We start from the raw sequence: 25377 nt of genomic DNA, 5'->3' as shown, positions 1-25377 counted from the left end.
TTATGTTCCAGAAAATGCTCTACAACGAAGAACCACTTTTCCCCACATGATTTAGATAACCTTTGTGTGAGACTCATTGTTTACTTATGACAAGGCCAAGAACACAAGCTTCAAATTCTCATTCTCTGTCTTACACATGATTAGCTGAAATATTGGTGCATCCCACCACCACCAGACTAACCAAACAAAGGGATAAATATTTACTGGTGGACTGAGATTCCCTGATTACAAAACAATCCCAGCTATAAAATCAGCCCACATTAGGTTTTCTACACCTCCCCAAGGACGTCTAAGGAAAAAAACACCCATTAGGACACAAGAATATTCAGATCTGTGGTTGTATTTCTACTGCAGGAACCAGAATAAGAAAAAAATCCCAAGCTTTTTTTTTTTTTTAAGTCAAACTATGACTTATTAAAATGCATGTTAATTTCTGAGAGAAGGATATTAACATTTCTCTCTGATTACAGATTTATCAAATACACTTTTGAAAAATATGGAACGCTTCATGAATTTATGTGTCACCCTTGTGCAGGGGCCATGCTAAGCTTCTCTGAATTGTTCCAATTTTAGTATATGTGCTGCTGAAGCAAGCACAAGCTATTTGTTTTTTGTCTTTGATGATTAGGCGCCATAATTTTCACCAGGCCAAAACATCCCCTTTACCCCTATCTCCTGTACTCAGGTCCTGAGGCCTCTGGGACACCCACACTCCATAGTTTGAAGAAGCCACAGTAAGTCCACCCCTGACTCCTGTGTTCCAGACACTTGATGGCAGCACAGTAAAGATTTAATTTCAATTCACTTTTTCTGAGCTCTTTTAGCTTGATTTGGTCGCCAGTGTTTATCTTGGCTATAAAAGAAATTCCAATTCACTCCCAAATACCCTTCAAATCCCTGAATTAAATATTTCACCACTGCAGAGACAATTCAGTAGTTTACCTTTGTTTGGCAGAATTTAACTCAAGATTATGTCTCTCACCACCACTGGACTCCTCTTGTTCTTCCTTCACCTCCAGCAAACTCACACCCTTTCCTCACTTAAAGCTCTCCACACGTATCTTTCCCAGCTCTTTTTCTTGCCCAATATTCTTCCTTCATCTACAGTTTGCCCTGTTTGCTTTTAGCCCCTATTACTCCTCATTATTTTCTCCTGGCTCCATTAAATGCCCACGCTTCCCAACTGTTCACCCTAACAGCTATTATTGACTTTCCCTCCTGTGATGAAAGGTAAATCACCTTAGTGCCCACCTAAACACTTTAAGCCTTGGTCTCGTTCAGATTTGCATGATATTATTAAAGATATTCCAGAATCCTGTAAGAATAGGAAAATAAATAGTAATCCATTCAGATTAGTCTTCAGGACATATTTTTCTGGGCTCCCTGCATTATATATACTTGTACAGCCGCTGGTGGGCCTGGAAGAAGCATCATCAAGGAAATGAGAATACCTCTGAAGCTCACATACAGGATAAAATCATAAAACTTTCAATTTGTCCAATACAAACAATAATGTATTGAACAGAGATTCAAGATTGCAGACAATAAAGAGAAAAATTTGACTCCATTATAGGTATAGATTAGTTTGAAAGAACTATTGTGTTTCTGCTCATCATCATTGTGTTCCACCACTGGCATTAGCTTTGTTAAGAGCTTACAAAACAAAATTAGAGATTTTTAAGTAGATTACTGTAATATTCCTATCTCTGAAACACACACACTAGCTCAATACCATGAGGACTTCATTGCTGAAAAAACTAACTCAACACGATATAAACTCATGGCTTTACAACTTAAACAATGTGAAGGAAACAAGCCAGGGAAGTCTGCTCCCTACAAAAACTCTACAGATACAAAGTGAAAATGTTAGTTACTCAGTTGTGTCCGACTCTATATGACCTGTGGACTGTAGCCCACCAGGTTCCTCTGTCCATAGGATTCTCCAGGCAAGAATACCAGGGTGGGTTGCCATTGCCTCCTCCAGGGGATCTTCCCAACCCAGGGATCAAACCCAAGTCTCCTGCATTACAAGCAGATTCTTCACCATCTGAGCCCCTAGGGAAACACTATAGGTAGGGACAATTGCAAATGTTATAAAAGACGGGAAAAAAATGTCATATGTCTTGGACTCAGAGTACAAAAGGGAACAAGAATCCAAAAATCCACTTCCCCAATGATTTTTCTTTGAGCGACTACATCTCTTTTTTACACAAATAAATATCAATGGGCAAGGGACAATAATCATCCCCATAAATGTATACACCTCTGTCTTTACAGTGGACACAAGAGAAACACATTTCTCTTATTCTCCTACCACCCTCCCTTGGAGTAAGTAAACCATATCTGTGATGGGACTTGACAGTCCCATCTACCTTGTGACTTGACTTTTTTAAATATCCTTTTATTTCACTAGGACATCTCACTACTCTACAGAGCCTTCTGTTTAATTCCACTGCTTTTAACCTTTTGGAAAAAATATGTACATTCCAATTAGATTCTCTGTATTCTTCACTTTCACAATGTCTCTAACTCTACATGTACATAACTTTGCCTTTTAATGTATCTCACTATTAGACAATTCTTGCTCCTGATAATGTTCCCTCCTCCCCCATAAGCCTTAAATGGACATAAATGAAGCCAATGGCAGCTGCAGGAATATCTATCAAAAAAGAAACCTGAATCACTAATCTATTGGCGGCGGGGGTGGGTAGGGGGTGTTATACCCAAGGAATTAGCAACCATTCCCAAAAGCTAAAGGAAACTCTTTGGTGGCAAATGAACTAAGATAACCAATTAGTAAGAAAGCATTCTTCAATCACCAGCATATATCCCTTTATTCTTTTACAGTCAAAATTTAAGGGATTGAAGATGCAATAATTATAGAACTTGAGGCTAACAAACATAATTGGAAACAGGCTGGATTTTTTTTTCTTTAATTTCTATTCAGATAATCATTGTAGATTTGGCCTATACACCTCCCTGAACTCTCTTTGCTCTCTCATCTAAAATATAGTCTATAGTCTACTTAATATTATACATCATGGTACAGAAATTCTTGGAAGGTCTCCTTCACAAATGTCACTGGAGATGCTTTAGCTAAACGTTTTAGCTGTCATTTTGAAACAATAATTTCAATTTGCTTTACCTGTAGAAAGTCCATAGGGTCACTGAGTCAGACATGACTGAAGTGACTGAGTATACAGACACAGAGCTGCAAAACACAGCATCTGGTAAAAATATAAAGAGGAGGCAAGAACAAGAGTCAGCTTTTTCACATGAATCAGTGAATTTAAAATTTAAGCTATGAACTATTGTGTCTATAGCTATACATATGTGTATATATGGTATGTAAGCATAATACTATCTTACTGACTATGATATGAGCAAATCAGATTATAAAATTATTTAAAGATCTATTCTGATTGGTTTAGAAATAAATAAGCATTTATATAAATTGAGTATTCTTAAAATTTTTAGAAATTAAGTAAATTAAATTAATATTTCCAATATGCACAAAAATGTATTTTATAATAGCTTTTTATTATTTATATTATATATAATATGATTATATTTTATTGCATGTTATTAAATATTATATTACTGTAATACTATTACTAAAATACTAATTTATATAAATTACTATTTATTACATACAACAGTTTTATATTATTTTAGTATGTGTTTTATTAAATATTATTTTATTTTTTATTATAGAAATCACCAAGACATTCTAAGAGTTCAAGTAAACATAATTTTAGGTGTGTCTTTGGCAAACAAGACTTATTTAGCATTTTTTTTTTTCATAAGAATGTCTTCTCAATTATCAGTGTTAGGTACAATATAAACATACATTTTTGTTCTACTCTAGCATATTCTCTCAAGAAAAGCAAGTACATTTGTACATGTTTACTAATCAAATAGGCTAGGATTACACATACTAGATGTTTACAATGATAAAAAAATTTGCGTTTAAGCAAATTGAATCATTACTCTGAAAAATGTTAATTTAACAGTAACTATGTTTTATAGTAGGGGCTTCCCTGGTGGCTCAAACAGTAAAAATCTCCCTGCAATGCAGGCAACCTGGGTTCGATCCCTGGGTTGGGAAGATCTCCTGAAGAAGGAAATGGTAACCCACTCCAGTATTCTTGCCTGAAGAATTCCACACAGAGGAGTCTGGTGGGCTACGTCCATGGGGTCACAAAGAGTCAGACATGATTGAGTGACTAACACTTATGTTTTATAGTATGACACCTGGAAGACATTTTTCAAGATCACTCAGTAACTTAAAGCCTTAGACTTATGCTATATTAAGTTAATTAATGAAACCTGAAAGTTGCTCAGTCATGTCTGAATTTCGGCGATCCCATGGACTATACAGTACATGGAATTCTCCAGGCCCAAATACTGGAGTGGGTAGCTGTTCCCTTCTCCAGGGGATCTTCCCAACCCAGGGATTGAATCCAGGTCTCCACATTGCAAGCGGATTCTTTACCAGCTGAGACACAAGGGAAGCCCAAGAATACTGGAGTAAGTTGCCATTTCCTGCTCCAGGAGATCTTCTTGACTCAGCTATCAACCCTAAGTCTGCTGCAATGGCAGGAGGATTCTTTACCACTGAGCTACCTGGGAAGCCAGTAAGATAGGATGCTGAAGTGTAATTTTAAGTTTATATACATTTTTTCCAATTTTTACAGTACAGAGCAGCTATGAATATTATATCTGAAATAAGTATTAAGTTAAGTTCAGTTGCTCAGTTGTGTCTGACTCTTTGCAACCCCATGGACAGCAGCATGCCAGGCTTCCCTGCCCATCACCAACTCCCAAAGCCTACTCAAACTCATGTCCTTTGTGACAGTGATGCCATCCAACCATCTCATCCTCTGTCCTCACCTTCTCCTCCTGCCTTCAATCTTTCCCAGCATCAGGGTCTTTTCCAATGAGTTGGTTCTTCACATCAGGTGCCCAAAATATTGGAGTGTCAGCTTCAGCATCAGTCCTTCCAATAAATATTCAGGACCAATTTCCTTTAGGATGGACTGGTTGGATCTCCTTGCTGTCCAAGGGACTCTCAAGGGACTCTCCAAAACCACAGTTCAAAAGCATCGATTTTTCAGCACTCAGTTTTCTTTATAGTCCAAATCTCAGATCCATACATGACTACTGGGAAAATCATAGCTTTGACTAGATGGACCTTTGTTGGTAAACTAATGTCTCTGCTTTTCAATATGTTATCTAGGTTTCTCATAGCTTTCCTTCCAAGGAGCGAGTATCTTTTAATTTCATGGCTACAGTCACCATCTGCAGTGATTTTGGAGTCCAAAAAATAAAGTCTCTCAGTTTCCATTGTTTCCTCATGTATTTGCCATGAAGTGATGGGACCGGATGCCATGATCTTAGTTTTCTGAATGTTGAGCTTTAAGCCAACATTTTCACTCTTCTTTTTCACTTTCATAAGAGGCTCTTTAGTTCTTCTTCACTTTCTGCCATAAGGGTGGTGTCATCTGCATATCTGAGGTTATTGATATTTCTCCCGGCAATCTTGATTCCAGCTTGTGCTTCATCCAGCCCAGCATTCCACATAATGTACTCTGAATATAAATTAAATAAGCAGGGTGACAATATACAGCCTTGACATACTCCTTGGCTAATTTGGAACCCATCTGTTGTTCCATGTTGTTGCTTCTTGACCTGCATACAGATTTCTCAAGAGGCAGGTCAGGTGGTCTAGTATTCCCATCTCTTCAAGAATTTTCCAGAGTTTGTTGTGATCCACACAGTCAAAAGCTTTGGCATAGTCAATAAAGCAGAGGTAGATGTGTTTCTGGAACTCTCTTGCCTTTTTTGATGATCCAGTGGATGTTGGCAATTTGATCTCTGGTTCCTCTGCCTTTTCTAAATCCAGCTTGAACATCTGGAAGTTCACAGTTCATGTACTATTGATAGCCTGGTTTGGAGAATTTTGAGAATTACTTTGCTAGCATCTAAGATGAATGCAACTGTGTGGTAGTATATTGCCGTGAAAATTGTGAGATGTATACTCATGCGTTCTCCTCAGTTCAGTTCAGTCACTCAGTCATGTCTGACTCTTTGCGATCCCATGAATTGCAGCACGCCAGGCCTCCCTGTCCATCACCAACTCCCGGAGTTCACTCAGACTCACGTCCATCGAGTCGGTGATGGCATCCAGCCATCTCATTCTCTGTCATCCCCTTCTCCTCATGTCCCCAATCCCTCCCAGCATCAGAGTCTTTTCCAATGAGTCAACTCTTCGCATGAGGTGGCCAAAGTACTGGAGTTTCAGCTTTAGCATCATTCCATCCAAAGAACACCCAGGACTGATCTCCTTTAGAATGGACTGGTTGGATCTCCTGGCAATCCAAGGTACTCTCAAGAGTCTTCTTCAACACCACAGTTCAAAAGCATTAATTCTTCGGTGCTCAGCTTTCTTCACAGTCCAATTCTCACATCCATACATGACTACTGGAAAAACCGTAGCCTTGATTAGATGGACCTTTGTTGGCAAAGTAATGTCTCTGCTTTTCAATATGCTATCTAGGTTGGTCATAACTTTCCTTCCAAGGAGTAAGCGTCTTTTAATTTCATGGCTGCAGTCACCATCTGCAGTGATTTTGGAGCCCAGAAAAGTAAAGTCTGACACTGTTTCCACTGTTTCCCCATCTATTTGCCATGAAGTGATGAGACCAGATGCCTGGTCAGCTACAAAATTATACTGTATGAAAGAAGTGTATCATTATCTATCTCATAGTTACTGTGGGAAATTGATGTTATTGTGGCTAAAAATTATACTCAATAAATGTCAGAGACTCTATTAGGAGCAAGAGAAGAACAATTTTATATATAGGATGTACAGGATCAATTTTTGTTAAAGAAAAGCAAAATAGTTTTATTCCAAAATAAGATTTTTTTCCTAGAATTAGAGGAAAATGTATGACAAGACCTAATTGAATATATAAACTTGTATAACATTCATGAAAAGGGATTTTTATTTGCTTGGGTCAAAGCTGGCTAAAGTTCAGTGGATGTATTAAGATTGTTTAAAAAGAACTTTGGTTTAAAAATTACACTGATTCAAAATTAGAATTTAAGTTTTTCTCTGTAAAAATGACAAAATTTTCTTAAGTTTATTTATTTATTTATTTATTTATTCTTCCAATTTTATTTTATTTTTAAACTTTACATAATTGTATTAGTTTTGCCAAATATCAAAATGAATCTGCCACAGGTATACATGTGTTCCCCATCCCGAACCCTCCTCCCTCCTCCCTCCCCATACCATCCCTCTGGGCCGTCCCAGTGCACCAGCCCCAAGCATCCAGCATCGTGCATCGAACCTGGACTGGCAACTCGTTTCCTACATGATATTTTACATGTTTCATTGCCATTCTCCCAAATCTTCCCACCCTCTCCCTCTCCCACAGAGTCCATAAGACTGTTCTATACATCAGTGTCTCTTTTTCTGTCTCGTACACCGGGTTATTGTTACCATCTTTCTAAATTCCATATATATGCGTTAGTATACTGTATTTATGTTTTTCCTTCTGGCTTACTTCACTCTGTATAATAGGCTCCAGTTTCATCCACCTCATTAGAACTGATTCAAATGTATTCTTTTTAATGGCTGAGTAATACTCCATTGTGTATATGTACCACAGCTTTCTTATCCATTCATCTGCTGATGGACATCTAGGTTGCTTCCATGTGCTGGCTATTATAAACAGTGCTGCGATGAACATTGGGGTACACGTGTCTCTTTCCCTTCTGGTTTCCTCAGTGTGTATGCCCAGCAGTGGGGTTGCTGGATCATAAGGCAGTTCTATTTCCAGTTTTTTAAGGAATCTCCACACTGTTCTCCATAGTGGCTGTACTAGTTTGCATTCCCACCAACAGTGTAAGAGGGTTCCCTTTTCTCCACACCCTCTCCAGCATTTATTATTTGTAGACTTTTGGATCACAGCCATTCTGACTGGTGTGAAATGGTACCTCATAGTGGTTTTGATTTGCATTTCTCTGATAATGAGTGATGTTGAGCATCTTTTCATGTGTTTGTTAGCCATCTGTATGTCTTTTTTGGAGAAATGTCTATTTAGTTCTTTGGCCCATTTTTTGATTGGGTCGTTTATTTTTCTGGAGTTGAGCTGTAGGAGTTGCTTGTATATTTTTGAGATTAGTTGTTTGTCGGTTGCTTCATTTGCTATTATTTTCTCCCATTCTGAAGGCTGTCTTTTCACCTTGCTAATAGTTTCCTTTGATGTGCAGAAGCTTTTAAGGTTAATTAGGTCCCATTTGTTTATTTTTGCTTTTATTTCCAATATTCTGGGAGGTGGGTCATAGAGGATCCTGCTGTGATGTACGTCGGAGAGTGTTTTGCCTATGTTCTCCTCTAGGAGTTTTATAGTTTCTGGTCTTACGTTTAGATCTTTAATCCATTTTGAGTTTATTTTTGTGTATGGTGTTAGAAAGTGGTCCAGTTTCATTCTTTTACAAGTGGTTGACCAGATTTCCCAGCACCACTTGTTAAAGAGATTGTCTTTAATCCATTGTATATTCTTGCCTCCTTTGTCGAAGATAAGGTGTCCATATGTGCGTGGATTTATCTCTGGGCTTTCTATTTTATTCCATTGATCAATGTAAAAAGGGGTTTCTCTTTACATTCTGGGTAATCTTTTAAGGCAAAGATATTGTGTCTCAGAATAAGTAAGTCTACATTATGGTGACTTTTATCATGTCCTGTTAAATAGCTGAGTATTGTTACTAACTCATGATTCTATTTAATCCCACATTCAAACTTCATGACAACTTTTGACTTTTTCCATCCCAAAGTCAAATCCAAAATGGTATCTTTTGCACCTAAAACTGTCTTTGAGATCTTCCAGGGCTTCTAGGAAATTATAAAGAATTTGTTCTTTGGCCTTGTAAGAAGAGAAAGGCTAAAAATAATTTTGTTTGTACATAATCTGGTACATACTAAAATGAAGGAAATAACAAGATATACCTGTGGCGGATTCATTTTGATGTTTGTCAAAACTAATACAATATTGTAAAGTTTAAAAATAAAATAAAATTAAAAAATAAATAAATAAATAAAAAGTAAGGATTCTACATATTCTCCGATCAAGATCAAATAAAATCTAAAATAACTGACAAAACTTCAAATAAAACATTCTTGATATAGACTTTTTAATTTTAAGATGTGAGTTATATATCAAGCCTAGATATCAGTCTAAATTAGTATAAATAAGAGAAGATTTCAAATGTAGTAATTTCAAAAGGAAACTTAAATTTCAGCTATTTATGATATGATAAAAATGTAAGATGATGTTAGTGAGAAGTTGACTATTAAATAAAATCTAAATTTTAAAAATGCTTTGCATGCTTTCTCTCCAAATTTCCATTATATATCTTTTCCTTTGTGATGTAGAATTATCATAACGTAGGATCACATATCCATCTCTATAAGCCCAAACTCACTATTTAATTTCTAGAGTAAATGATACTTATAGCCACAATGTTATCTTTGAAAATTAGAATCAAACTATGAACATATCTTGAAAGATTTTCTTTTAATTACCAGAATACAAAATCAGTGAATTTTGTGGTTAAGAATAACTAGCAAAGTGGGTAGATATGGGGAATAGGTAATGGTAAAATAGTGTTTGGAGGTGGGTATTGACCTCTTCCTACTAAAAGAAAGCTGGGGTACTGTCTGAAACCAGCAGCTTGTGCCATATGGTGATAAATATATAATACAATTTATTAAAAGGATGACACATGGAGATGAAGAAAGTGTCAGTGAGATAAATGTTTCATGTTTCATAGTGGCAAATATACTTTGTTTATAGTCAGCAAATCAAAAACTAAATATATAATCATAATATTTAGAGTTATAGAGCTAACCATCAACATTAAAATTAGAAATTGAAATCCTTATTTACTCCACTACCTAATTCCCAGAGGAGATGATACACTTATCTAAGAAAATGAACAGCTTTTTGAATACCACAATGAATTAAAAAACATATCCATGAATACACTTACCCTGATAAAATTTCAAATATCCCAGAATAAATATTAAAGTTATAAAAGCCTATAGAGTAAGAAGAAAGACAATGAGAGAAAAGATAAACATATGTTTAAGTTACAAGAGTCAGGTTGATGACAAAACTTTCAAACACCAATTCTGAAGATGAAAATACAAAGGAGCATGGTTCAACATAAAAAACAAAACAACTTTATATTATTTTACAGTGTTACATTTTCTAATTATGTGGTATTTTATTGGGAAATAAGTTGTTTTTCTAGCTTACTAAATAAGAAAAAACTAGTTTAATATTTAAGAGTTTTTTTTCTAGTCAATCAAAAGCAATTATTTAAACATTGTCAGTGAAAAAATTATATGGGGAGGGAGAATGGGGCTGAAATATTTACAATACAATGAAGAAACTAAGTAAGACAGTGAAACAAAAATTTAACAACAACGCAACAACATTTTACTGAAGTAAGCATGCTAAGAAAGAACTATTAAAAGATTCATGTGTATATAATCATAAGAAACAGCATCTAGAAAACAGGAATTGTAGTTTATTCAGATGTAGGTCTGAGGCTCAGAGGTACTTACTAGTATTTCTCTAAGTGTCAGGCCCCATAGCAGTAAAGAAAAAAATAATTCTATTAATGTACACTTGTATAAAAATTTCATTGAAATGTACTTTAAATATAAAGGACCATGGACAATTACCAGAAAACATGCATATTTAACTATATATGCTTTTACACTTAAAATACATTTTTAACAGTTATTTTCCCCTCATACTCTATTGTACCCTACCCTATACATGGGTATCATATTCCTTTACTCATTACATCCTTTTTTTTTTTTCCCAGCAGTAATGACCTATTTTAGAGGAATAAGCAAAATATAGTGAAATATGCATCTTAATATACTGATAGATAACCATGTAAAAGTAACAAATGTTTGTGACTGTATTTAATGTTCCTTTCTTCTGAATATATTTAATATCAGAAATAACCACTTATATTTTTTCTAATTAACTGTGAATGCCAAGAAAAATTTTTAGACACATATTTTACTTTACCATATTTTTTGTAATGCTAAGTGAATTTAATTTCCCACTAATATCAGTGAAGAGAGCTAACTGACTGTATAACTTACTTCTCTTGGAAATATATATATATATAATGAAGTCCAGGAGCAGACAAGCTGAAAGAGCTTTTAAATCTCCTCTGCTTTGTCTTGAGGACATAAAGTCCTAATCTCCAGAGATAAAAGTGAATCAGAAAAATACTGTCAGTTCTAGAAAAGCAGCACCACTTCAAATAATCTAAATTCCTATGAAGAGGTTAAGGTTATTTGGGTTGCCCTTGCCCTTAACACATGACAACAACGAATAAAAATCTTCTTTAGGAGGATATAAACTAGTGAAAATCCTTTAATCATTTCTACAATTTTTATATTTGATATTCAATACTATGTTACTCAATAACTGACAAAAGAAAAAAAATTACACCATTAATACAAAGCAAAGACACATACAAACAAAAGAGTAAAAACAGACTCAGACAAAATCTGTATGATGTAATAATCCCAATAATGCTTAATATGATAAAATGATAGAAACAAGATAGAAAATTGGCAGAGGACTGGAATATAAATTTATAAAATTCAGTAAAAATAGATGGGTTTGACAAGATAGACAGATGAAAAGAGAATGAGTTAGAAGACAGGTTTAAAGAAAATATTCAGAATGGAAGCAGAAAATAAAAATAGATATAAATACAGAGGAGAGAGTAACATAGATGTAACAGTAATGTAGTCTAACATGGATAGTTGGAGATTTGGAAAGATAGCAGTAATAAATAGGCCCAAAGCAATATCTGAATAAAAAATGACTAAGAAAGTTTCAAAAATGATGAAAAATATCCAGCTACAGATTTAATAATCCACATAAGAAGGAGGGGCAAAGATAAAAAATAAAAGTTTAAGTTACTAAATAAAGGCATAGAAGGACATATAAGTCAGTTGGGAATTGAAAGGCCAAGTTGCCAGACAGAAGAAAAATGTCCTGAAGTGAGCTCAATCTTGTGTGATGCTTTGTTCCTCTAAATTTTCATTAATTCTTAAATTGGGTGAACGAACAACCAGAACTCTTAAAGCCAGAGTTTTTGTGAAAGTAGTGAGACTATGGATTGAAAGTTAAATTTCAGAACTGCTAAGACAGTCAAACTTGAGGGGACAAGATCTGATACAAAAAAGAACTACAGAGAAATCTGTCCTAGCACCCCACCTCACACAAAGGATGTTTCTATTTCCTTAGACTGTATGAGACTTTTAAAATCTACAAAGAAGGGAGCAACTAAACTAAAAAGAGCCTTTACCAATTCCATTGTATTGGGAATACAAAGAATAGCATTTACAGACCACCAGGTTTGTCATTTGAGAACTCACATGGCATACATTCTAGGAGCAAAGGCAAACCCAAAATGATACACCTTAAGAAAACTAAAGGCAAATTTAATTGCTGCTGCCTCTAACTGGAATAATGTGATCAGATTATATATAAGCCCTTATTGTAGGAAAACAGTATCAGTCAAAGTCTCTAAACTGGAACTTTCCAACAAAACTTTCTGTTACTGTGGAAGTGTTGTAGCCACGCGTTCTGGGAAACAAACTCACTCAGAAGGACAATGCAGATAGTGGAGTGCAGTTTATCACACCGGCGGGCCCAAGGCAGAGTCTCCTCTTAGCCAAGGACCCCGACCAGCATTTGTGAAAATCTTTTATACCCTAAGTGTACGTGTCTGAACCCACCACTCCAAATTCCTTGAGACTGAAATAAACCAAAGAAAATACAATCCCAAGAACCCCATCATTCACATGCTATGTGCTCATGTGCTCAAACAGGCAAACAATTAGCCAATAATCACTAAACCCGAGGTTACACTCCGAATGATACGGAAAAATTTTTGGCCTGTCTGGAGGAAGGGGTGATTAGTGTATGTTTTCTCTTAGGCAATGAGTAACCTAGATACGATCTTCAAGGTTCCCTTGTCTGGAGGGGGTCTTATCCTTCTATTGTTTTCATAGGCACTAAACACAGAGTTCAGAGTCCATTGGAAAGGTGGCCGAGCATGATCAGCGTGAACAGGCCTAAGATGGAGTCCAGGCCCTATGAATTCCTTATTCAGAAGCTGCAATGTCCAAAATTGTATCCAGTAACCACACGTGATTACTGAACACTTGAAAGGTGGCTACATGACTTAGGAACATAATTTTAATTCTATTTCATCTTAATTATTTAAAATTTTAATTTCAATAGCTGCGTACAATGAATGGACACTTTAATAAACAGTCCATTGTTTTTGTTTTGTCCAAAATGTCTAGCACTCAATCAAAATTTGTTAGATATAACAAGAGATAAGAATAATAATAGTTAAGAGGTGAAAAGCAGGTAATAGAAAGAGTATACAGACGATACTATTTCTGGAGTTTTCATATACTTGTACACCTGATGTATTAAGGGAATTAGCCAAAGAGAAATATGGAAGATCATGAAAGCAGGAAAGAAAAAACAAGGGACATAATGTCAAGTGGAATCCACATGTCAACATAATGACACAGGAAACTCTGGCATGTAAGTTGCACTTAAGAAGCTGTCTTATCTCAAAGAAAAGGCTGTGCTTTTATTTTTATTTTTACAAATATGTCTGTCACTGAATACAGGTTGTTCTAGGGGGACAAAGATTACCAAGTAATTCTCCTTCTTTCCATATCTGGGCAAAATCAAGTCATCTGAAGAGGCTACAATATAAATTATAGGATTGAAGTACAAATTGGAGAATGTGCACACAGAGGTGAATTAAACTGATATCCAAGTTGTGACTGCATCCTCTATAACAGAAAAGGGTTCCATACACTGATAGTATCCTCTAAAGCAGTAGTTATTTAAAAAAATGATACCCAGACAAGTAGTATCAGCAATACCCAAGGAACTTGCTAGATGTGTCAGTTCTTAGGCCAGTATTCTCAATCGTGTCTTTTACCTCTTTTTACATACTATCATTTTAAGTATAATTTTAAAATCTATGATAGGGACTTCCATTATCTGAAGCTTCTGCATGTGTCTCTCCAAGATCATTTTTTCCCTTGATTGTTCTTCACATCAATGTTTCCTTATGTGCTAACTTGCTTTTAATTCAACAAAGAATTTTTGACATTATGTTATTTATAATTTCTTCTGCCTCACTTAAAATTTTTCATTTACATATGAGCCACTCTATGTACTTCAAGTAAGAGTTTGAATCTTAAACTACAATTAGAAGGACAGGGAAAACAAAGGCAAGAGAGGATGGATCTGTGTTTCAGGGAATTTGAAAATTCAAGAATCTTAAGGGAGGCACCACAGGAGATGGAAGCTTCTGAAAAGCACCAGAGGACATGATTCCTTGACAGGCTTGAACAGTCCCAGGCAAAACGTTACATTTATCACTTACATATACTATGTGCCTACTTTAAGCAGTCACCAAAAATAATAGCTAATATTTTTTTTAATTCTACTTTCCATCTCAAGCAAATTTTTCTCATCAGCTAATTCAAACTGAAACCCTACATGCAGACAAACTAGGAAAAGTAATTTCCAGTCTTTCAGACCTTTTGGCACAGAAGGAATGTTAGAGCGTTGGAATGAAGCTGTTTGTCAAATAAAGAATTTGGATACATCCTATGATTATATTGTTTTTGCCCCTCACTGGTTGCCTAAATGGTTTCCTTATCACTACCTAAGTGTGACTTTGAAAATAAGTAGTGTATTTTGTAGTTCCATCTAACCTGAGTTAAGGAGGATTCAAAAGGAAGGGGATGCTGCTAAAGTACAATATTATGTTTAGAAATAAAAGATTTTAGATAAAATAGCAGCTCTGCTTTTATTATGAATCATGTCACAAAGGACAGATTTCTTCCACTAGCATCCTGTCTTGTACACAGATGCATCTTAATAAATGTTGCTGCCTGTCTATCATCATTTCATCAAATACTCAAAGCTTATCTTCTCTGGGAAATAGAACCTTGATTCTGGTAGGCAGATTGAGCCCATTTATTTCAAATAACTCTATTTAACTGTACATAAATGCTTTTGTAAGTCCAAACTTCATAAAGATAAAAGAGATTTTTTTAAACTAACTCTGTCTATACTCTCTAAAAAGTTAAAATATTTTACTTTTTATGCTATTGGCCTTAGATAAAATAAAGTACTATTTCTTCCTGCACTTAAGCATTTCTTCCTCAAAATTCAGTAAACTGAGGTACAGATTGGGCTGCCCCTCTATTTTAAAAGATTGGAAAATCTCTATACCTCACTCCTCTGCCAGAACGGGACATCCTGTCTTCTTGCTGACAATCTGGGTATGAAAAACAATTGATGTTTCCCCTGTACAAAAAATCTAGCTATAGATTAACATAAAATTGTTACAGTAATAAATTTGAAGCCCATAAGAGAAGATCAATAATGGTGGTGTCACACCCAAGGTAAAGCAGAAATAGCTCTACAAGAAGTTGAGATAATAAAATGTTCTGTAAAACCTGAAAAACAGGCAGTAAAAAATCCCCCCAAAATCTAAGAAGGAATCCAAATTATATTAAAGTAACAGACTCTAAGAGATGAATCTAGAGACAAAATTTCTGGGTTTGCTTACCAATTTCATCATTTATGCGTTTCTTACCAGTTATGCTCTTCAGTTTTCCAATCTGAAAAGTGGCAATAATTATAGTGTCTATCTCACTAGGTTGCTGTCAACAAACACTGAAGAGCTGATAACGTGCAGTCATAATTTTTGCCTATCAAGGAATAAACTCAGGAATGAATAACAAGTACAGAATAAAAAATACTTCATATATATTCCATAACACAAACTATTATGCAATTTTAGGTAAATGAGCAATTATAAAAAATACCAGATATATTAGCTCAGTTAGTAAAGAATCCACCTGCAATGCCAGAGACCTGGGTTCAACCCCTGGGTTGGGAAGATCCCCTGGAGAAGAGGACAGCTACCCATTCCTGTATTCTGTCCTGAAGAATTCCACGGACTATATAGTCCATGGGGTCACAAAGAGTCGGACAGGACCGAGCAACTTTCACTTTCACCAAATATGTTTAAGAATGAGGAGTGGGATTATTAGAATACATCTAAATTTGAGAGATTATTAAAATATATCTAAAATTTGAATTACATTAAGATTTATAGTTGCAGATATTTTATTGGAAACTTTAAATATTGGGCACCCCAGGGCCAGTCCCCACAGAACCTCGTGCCTGAGCAGCTGGTTGGCCAGGCTGGAGCTGGCTGGAGGCAGACGTGAGCAGGGTGGAGCCAAGATGGCAGTTGCACTTGATGCAAATGGTTCATCTGGAGTCCAGATGCTTTCCTACTATGTCTCAACCACACTCTGAGCACAGAGAAAGAAGAGGTGATGGGGCTGTGCATAGAATTGAATGATGACTTAAGAAGTGACCCCAAGTTTACATATACTAGAACTGAAATCCACACAGTTGCTGAAAAGTTTGACACTGTCAGAATTGTTCACATTCATTCTGTCATTGTCTTGCGGCGTTCTGATAAGAGGAAGGGTGGAGTGGAAATTTCTCCAGAGCAGCTGTCTGCGGCTTTAACTGAGATAGAGAGGTTGGCTAAACTAACCGGTGGTACCCTGAGAGTTGTGGGCTGGTATCATTCCCATCCCCATATAATGGTTAGGCCTTCCCATGTTGATGTTCACACACAAGCCATGTAACAGATTATGGAGCAAAGCTTTGTAGGGCTTGTATTTTCTTGTTTCCTACAAGATAAAAATACAAAGATTGGACAGGTACTCTATACTTGCTTTCAACCCATTAAGGCCCAAAAGAGCTCAGAGTATAAGAGAATTGAAATCCCAATTCATATTGTACCCCCATCAAACCACTGGGAAAGTGTGCCTTGAGTCAGCAATTGAGTTGCCCAAGATCCTGTATCAAGAGGGGCAAGATGCACATAGGAGGATCCACAGCCTTCCACATCTGGATTCAGTAACCAAGATCCATAATGGCTCAGTGTTTACTAAGAATCTGTGCAGGTCAGCACTCAGCGGACCTCTACTACAGTGGTTGGAGGACAGACTGGAGAGAAACCAAAAGCATTTACAGGGGTTGCAACAAGAAAAGAAAGAGTTTATGCAAGAACTTTCTTCTCTAGAATAAAGCAGGAGACAAATGGGAAAGGATGAAAATATTCAGGTGTAAAATTAATTAAGCTAAATCAGTTTTGAAGAAGAGACATTTGGAGGACTCACATTACTTGACTGCAGACTTACTATGAAGCTACAGGGATCAAGACAGCATGGTATATATGGCCAAATGATTTTGATAAAGGTACACAAGCAATTCAATGGAGGAAGGGTAATAGTCTTTTCAATAAATGAAGTTGGTGCAATTTGCAAAGAAAATGAAGTTTGCCCTAAACTGCATACCTTATACAAAAATTAATTGAAAATATATCATAAGCTTAGATGTAAGATGTAAAAAGATGTAAAACTATAAAACTTTTAGGGAAAAAAAATCTTGGGAAAAAAAAAAACCTGGGCTAGGCAATAAATTCTTGGCCTTCATCCCAAAAGCACAATCCTAAAAGGAAAAAATTGATATATTGGACTTCATCAAAATTAAAAACTTTTGCCCTGCAAAGAATTTAAGAGGAAGAAATTATTGGGAGAAATTACTTGCAAACCATTTATCTAGACCAATATAGAATATACTGTATGAAGTCAAGAGTGAAATATAAACAATCCAATTAGTAAATGAGCAAAAGACATGAATAGACATAGCACTAAAGAGGAAATGTGGATGGCAAGCAAGCACAAGAAAAGATGTTGAATCTTACTAGTAATCGGGGGATGCAAATTAAAACCACAAGGAATTTTGACTATGAGAACAGCTAAAGAAAAAATACTGAAAATGGGGACTTCCATGGCAGTTCAGTGGTTGAGACTCTGCCTTTCAATGCTGGGGGAATGGGTTTGATCCCTAGCTTGGGAACTAAGATGCCACATGCCTCAGTGTGTGGCCAAAATTTTTTGAAAAAATAGTGAAAATACCAGATGCTGCTGAGCATATGAGCTGGATGGAATGCAAAATGGTAAGTCACTCTGAAAAAAAAAAAAAAAGTTTGGAAACTTCTAATAAACACACACATACTTTAATACCCCAGCAATTATTTTCCTGGACATGTATCCCAAAGAAATGAAAACCTATTTTGGCACAAGATGTTCTTAGCACTTTCATTTGTAATAACACCAAACAGGACAACCTAGATGTCCAGCAGATGAGCATGTGGTTAAACCAACCACGCACACCATGGGAACTACCCTGCAATGTAAAGAAAGAGACTATTGATACACACAACTTGGATGAACCTCAAGCGCATTATGAGGAACGAAAAATGCCAGTATTAAAAGGTCTCCTACTGTATGACTGTATTTGTATAACATTTCCAGTTTTTAAAATGACAAAATTATAGAAGTGAAGAACATATTAATGGTTGCCAGGGATAGGGACTGGAGTGGGTATGAGATATAGGTGATTATAAAGGGTAACACAAGAAGTTCCTTTGTGCTGATGGAACAGTTCCATATCTTGATTGTGGTGTTGATTACATGAATGTCTAAAATGCACTAAAACTATACAGAGCTACAAACACCCACAAATGAATGCATGTAAAACCTGGTGAAACCAAATAAAGTCTATACTCTCATTAGTAGTATGATACCACTGTCAATATGTTGATTTTGAAGTTGCACTGTAGTTATGTGTAAGATCTTACTGCTGGGGAAAACTGGGACTCTGTGTACTATTTTTGCAACTTCCTGTTAATCTGTGGTTATCGTCAAATAAAAAGCTGTAAATATTAAATAAGGAAAAAACATTTAAAAATTGAAAAGTAAGAAGGTGGCTTCTAAATCTAGAAGTTGGAAAAGAGCAAAATAATCTTAAAGAAAGTGGGTGGAAGGAAGTAGTAGAGTTACTTACAGTAATAGAGATTTGCAAAATGGAAAACAAAAACAATATGAAATATGAAGAAGAATGAAAGCTTGATCTTTGAAAAAACTAAGAGAATGCATTAAATACCAAAATTAGACATTAAGAGGATATAGAGGTAAAGAATGTTAAAATTTTTCTTGAAAAAAAAAAAGGTAAAAAATATTTTAACAAAATATAAACAAAATTAATTAAAAAAAAAATCTGGAGCCATCTCTAACTTGGCATCATGGCTGCCCTCAGACCCCTCGTGAAGCCTAAGATCGTCAAAAAGAGGACCAAGAAGTTCATTAGGCATCAGTCAGGCCGATATGTCAAAATCAAGTGGAACTGGCAGAAGCCCAGAGGCATTGACAACAGGGTGCGCAGAAGATTCAAGGGCCAGATCTTGATGCCCAACATCGGTTAAGGGAGCAACAAGAAAACCAAGCACATGCTGCCCAGCAGCTTCCGGAAGTTCCTGGTCCACAACGTCAAGGAGCTTGAGGCGCTGCTGTTGTGCAACAAATCTTACTGTGCTGAGATAGCTCACAACATCTCCTCCAAGAACCACAAGGCCACTGTAGAAAGAGCAGCCCAGCTGGCCATCAGAATCACCAATCCCAATGCCAGACTGCACAGCGAGGAAAATGAATAGACAGCCCATGTGGACATTTTGTTTGTGATAATAAAAGCATAAAACCCGACCAAAAACAAAATCTGATTTAAGTTATTACTGTTTAAAAATGTAACAATCTAGAAGAATGGGATGGGGAGAGAGGTGGAAGGGATGTTCATGAGGGAAGCGACATAGGTATCAGTTCAGTTCAGTCGCTCAGTCGTGTTCGACTCTTTATGACCCCATGAAACGCAGCACGCCAGGCCTCCCTGTCCATCACCAACTCCTGGAGTTCACTCAGACTCACGTCCATTGAGTCAGTGACGCCATCCAGCCATCTCATCCTCTGTCGTCCCCTTCTCCTCCTGCCCCCAATCCCTCCCAGCATCAGAGTCTTTTCCAATGAGTCAACTCTTCGCATGAGGCGGCCAAAGTACTGGAGTTTCAGCTTTAGCATCATTCCTTCCAAAGAAATCCCAGGGCTGATCTCCTTCAGAATGGACTGGTTGGATCTTCTTGCAGTCCATGGGACTCTCAAGAGTCTTCTCCAACACCACACTTCAAAAGCATCAATTCTTCGGCACTCAGCTTTCTTCACAGTCCAACTCTCACATCCATACATGATCACAGGAAAAACCATAGCCTTGACTAGACAGACCTTTGTTGGCAAACTAATGTCTCTGCTTTTGAATATGCTATCTAGGTTGGTCATAACTTTTCTTCCAAGGAGTAAGCGTCTTTAATTTCATGGCTGAGATCACCATCTGCAGTGATTTTGGAGCCTAAAAAAATAAAGTCTGCCACTGTTTCCACTGTTTCCCCATCTATTTCCCATGAAGTGATGGGACCGGATGCCATGATCTTCATTTTCTGAATGTTGAGCTTGAAGCCAACTTTTTCACTCTCCACTTTCACTTTCATCAAGAGGCTTTTGAGTTCCTCTTCACTTTCTGCCATAAGGGTGGTGTCATCTGCATATCTGAGGTTATTGGTATTTCTGCCGGCAATCTTGATTCCAGCTTGTGTTTCTTCCAGTCCAGCGTTTCTCATGATGTACTCTGCATATAAGTTAAATTATCAGGGTGACAATATACAGCCTTGATGTACTCCTTTTCCCATTTGGAACCAGTCTGTTGTTCCATGTCCAGTTCTAACTGTTGTTTCCTGACCTGCATACAGATTTCTCAAGAGGCAGTTCAGGTGGTCCGATATTCCAATCTCTTTCACAATTTCCCACATAGGTATAGGTATGGCTGATTCATGTTGAAGTTTGGCAGAAACCAACACAATACTGTAAAGCAATTATCCTTCAATTAAAAATAAATACATATTGTAAATAGTAAATACATATTGATATGTTAAATATATTTATGCATAGTATACAAGTATAAAATAATCAGATGTTGATAAATGTCATGAAGGATAAAATAGCCTAAAGCAATAGAGACAATGTGTGACATATATGGCACTCATAAGTGGTACCTTTGTGAAGGTGACATTACTGCAGAGCCCTAAATGAAGTGACAGAGTGGGTCAAGCAGATATCTCTAGGCACAGCATGAGAGCATTAGAGACAAAGCAAAGAAAAAGCACAAATACTCTTGACAGCATTAATCCAATGGTCCAGAGACACCATGGAAGCCAGTGTGGTATAAGCTGAGTGATGGAGATGAAAGAAAATGAGGTCAGAGAGGTAGAAGCCAGGAAGGTAGCAATAGAACAAGGAACATCAAAATGTGGTCCCTCAGGTAAAGTAAGGAGACCGATTCCAAAAGGAGGAGGTGACCAATCATCCCATTTTACTCAGGATGCTCCTGACTTTATCACTAACACCCCATGTACAGGGAAGCATTCAGTCCCCGAGAAACCAGGACATTGGATACTAACTGATGAACACTGAAAACTGACATTAGAATTGACCAAATGGAAACCTTTTTGACCTTGATAAGAGCCTAATAGTGGGGAAAAGGCTGATTTTCTTATGTGTTCAAGATAATATAAGAGGAAATACCAGGATCAGGTTCATAAAGAATACACATATCTTTCAGAGTTTTTCTATAAAAGGAAATGGAAAATGGGACAGTAGATGAAGGGCTTTGATTTATTTTCTTTTAGTTAAAAATTTGTATCTCCACTCAACTCTGTCCATACAATGACATTCTTAATTCATCAGGCATGATATGTATACTACCCTATAATATTCTTTCTGCTGTAGACTGAATGTCTGCTTCCCCTAAAAATTCTTATGTTAAATCCTATCCCCAACATGATGGTATTTGGATTTGGAGTCTTAGCAGTTGATTAGATCAAGAGGGTAGAGTTCCTATGGAGAATCAGTGCCCTTATAAGACATCTAAGGGAGCTCCTTTCCTCCTTGTGGGGACTCAGTACAAAAAGAGTCCTCTTTAAAAAAGGATCTGCATCTCACTGGACACTGAATATGCCAGCATATCAATCTTGAATTCCCTGGCATCTAGAACTGTGGTACTAGGTATAAAGTTCTATTTTATAAGCTGCTCGGACTGTGATAGTCTGTCCTAGCAGCTGAAATGTCCTAAGATGTGGCCCAAGTAATTCTTATGATTAAGGTATTTAGGGAAACCCACCAATATTTAACAATCCCATTCCAAAATCTTTCTCCTATATTTCTAAATATATGAACCCAACATTTTCCTTGAGGCCCATTTAATATGTTATGTTTTCCATAATATAGATTTTATTATATCCTCTAATTCTTTTGGTTTATGGGGTCTTTAATGGACCTTGACATACATCATATTCCTGAACCCATAGTAGATTTTAAATTTCTCCTGGATAGTGACACATTGCTATTTCTTCTATCTCTGCTCTGTGTTCAGTATATGTTATATGGCTAAACGCTTATTAACTTGTTTAAATCATTTATGCAATTCTAGTATATCTGCAGTGTAACCATGAGGTTTTAGAAACAAAAGAGGTCTTAATTTTAAGAATAATTTATGAAGATTACTGTGCTCTAGGTAAGCTCATAGATTTATAACATAGCACCTTCTAATGGATATGCCCAGATCCTCCCTGCAGTCTTTTGACTAGGTACTGAAACAGGTTTACTATGCTGCTTTAGCTGAAAGATGTTTTGCTGCCAATAACCACTTCATTATTATTTATCTCAGAGTAATAAAAATGAATTATTCTCATTTTTCGGCAGGGATATACGAACAGTCAAGGCACAATTGCAGTGCTTTCTTCTTCTCTTAGAGGTGTAATTTAAATTCTGAGATACTCCAAATGAGAAATTAGAATGACTTTTGCTTCATTTATAAAACCTGACAGCTTAATTCCAAATACTTTGGAGATTTAATTAATGAGAAGTGAATCAACCCTTCAACATTAAAAAGAAAATCCATAATTTGGCCTCTTTCTGTAAGCAGAGTGAAATGTCAAAGTATTTTAGGCAAACAGGATTTTTCATAACTTTTATGATGTAAATGTTTCATAATAATGTCAAAACTTCTGCTGCATTAAGCCAGCATGTAACTGATCCAATACAAATTGCCCATGACATTAAATGGTACTGATGTCTTACCAAAGAGATAAACTTGGCTGTGGAAAGCGGGCCAAGCCCTCTAAGCAGTTAAAGAAAGATATTTGGGGTATCAAGTGGCCAAGCTACTAACCACTCCTGGAATTGCTTGCCTGTAGCAGCAGCTCAGAGGTGTGCCTGCTTAACCTGAAGTCACAGGAGTAGAAGGATCTAAATTAGAACTGACAGTCAGGTTTTGTATGGTAATTCTCTATTTGCACCAGTTTTTCTTTTTACTCAGCCTTTAGCCATCTACAGTGAATTCATTAAAAAGCACTAGAAGCTGCAAATCTGTAGGACTAAATGCCTGGCCTAGACAGCAAATGCAAATGTTGACAAATGTGATCTCCCCAGGTCACTACATTCATGCCACTTTCCAGAGGATATGTATTTTTCCTTCAATGATCAGGACAGATTACTGGCTACAAATAATTTGATAATAGCTCACATTATAATACTGTGTACATGCATCTGCAATTATAGAAGATTTTGATAGATATCACAAAGCCTTTAGTTTATGAATCATGGTAACTTTTTCTACAATTACTTATTAATGGACTACAAAAAACTAAGACAAGTTAGAAACATGAAGAATGAGAATATTTTGTTATAAGTGTCAAAAGGAATACAAACACTTTGCCAAGGTAAGATAATACTGAAAATAATGTTTCAAATAAATAAAAAGGCTTAAAAAGCTAAAATGCAATAGAAAGATTAGGCGTACTGCATAGTGCTTAAAGGGCTGCCCAGGTGGCGCTAGTGGTAAAGAACCCGCCTCTCAGTGCAGGAGATAGAAGAGACAAGTGTTCAACCCCTTGGTTGGTAAGATCCCTTGGAGGAGGGCGTGGCAACCCACTCCAGTATTCTTACCTGGAGAATCCCATGGACAGAGGAGTCTAATGGGCTACAGCCCTTGGGGCAGCAAAGAGCTGGACACAAATGAAGCGACTTAGCACACTCACACACATAGTGCTTCAGATCAGATCAGTCGCTCAGTCGTGTCCGACTCTTTGCGACCCCATGAATCGCAGCACGCCAGGCCTCCCTGTCCATCACCAACTCCCAGAGTTCACCCAGACTCACGTCCATAGAGTCAGTGATGCCATCACCATCTCATCCTCTGTTGTCCCCTTCTCCTCCTGCCCCCAGCCCTCCCAGCATCAGAGGCTTTTCCAATGAGTCAACTCTTCGCATGAGGTAGCCAAAGTACTGGAGTTTCAGCTTCAGCATCATTCCTTCCAAAGAAATCCCAGGGCTGATCTCCTTCAGAATGGACAGAGTGCTTAAAAGGGAAATAAAAGGAAGGATAGAAATGATGGTAACTTTTATTCCAACTAAAAAATTGGAATGTTTTTTATGGTTATATAGAATTAGTTCAACACTGAATTAGTTAGAGTAGGTAGTGAATCTCTGGAAATATTTAAGCGAAGCATATGGGGTTCAAGTAGTGCTTTTCAATCTTGCTTTGAATATGCCCCCTGTTAAAAATACCTTTGACACGATCCTTAACAAATACATACAGGCTTTAGGAAACAATATTTACCTCTGATACTAATATACTTCAATATTTTCTAGACTATACAGGCATTGAATGTATGTGATTGATACCTGATATATTCTAATTTTCTATTCTATGTTCAAAAAAAAAACTACTGTATGACCCTGAAGATTAATTTTTGCATGTCATTAATGTTTTACAATGCACACTTTGAAAACCATAAATAAATGTCCCCTTAAATCTCTTTCAATCTTATAATTGTACTAAAATAAAACATTAGTACACAACAAAATGACTGGGGGTAGGGGAACCTTCACACATCTATTGCTTGGATAAACTAAATCTGACTTATAAATGACTCATATAGCTGAGAAGAGATTTCTTCCCAGTTATATAGTAAAAGTCTTATGGTTCAGTCACTAAGTTTTTTCCAACTCTTTTGCAACCCCATGGACTATAGCCCGCCAGGCTCCTCTGTCCATGGGATTGTGTCTTAGTCCATTTAGGCTGCTATTATAAAGTTGGTTAGCTTATAAACATCAGAATTTATACCTCACTGTTCTAGAAGCTGGAAAGTCAAAGATAAAGGCAGCAGTCTGGTCACATTTCACTG

The 25377-nt window shown here is 36.6% G+C and overlaps 1 non-coding gene and 2 pseudogenes across 1 annotated transcript; 2 read left to right on the top strand and 1 right to left on the bottom strand.

The window, feature by feature from the left end:
• Positions 1-490: 490 nt before the first annotated feature.
• On the bottom strand, positions 491-597 carry LOC133253579 (U6 spliceosomal RNA). Its single transcript, XR_009738354.1, has one exon. It is a non-coding gene; the product is annotated as a U6 spliceosomal RNA (small nuclear RNA).
• Positions 598-16428: 15831 nt separating this feature from the next.
• LOC133253404 (lys-63-specific deubiquitinase BRCC36-like) lies at positions 16429-17273 on the top strand (annotated as a pseudogene).
• Positions 17274-19291: 2018 nt separating this feature from the next.
• LOC133253403 (large ribosomal subunit protein eL32-like) lies at positions 19292-19804 on the top strand (annotated as a pseudogene).
• The last annotated feature ends 5573 nt before the right edge of the window (positions 19805-25377 follow it).

This window comes from Bos javanicus, chromosome 8 (assembly GCF_032452875.1).
Source record: "Bos javanicus breed banteng chromosome 8, ARS-OSU_banteng_1.0, whole genome shotgun sequence".
NCBI lineage: Eukaryota > Metazoa > Chordata > Mammalia > Artiodactyla > Bovidae > Bos > Bos javanicus.
The sequence above is the reverse complement of the archived record's forward strand: the minus strand, read 5'-3'. Positions and strand labels throughout refer to the sequence as shown.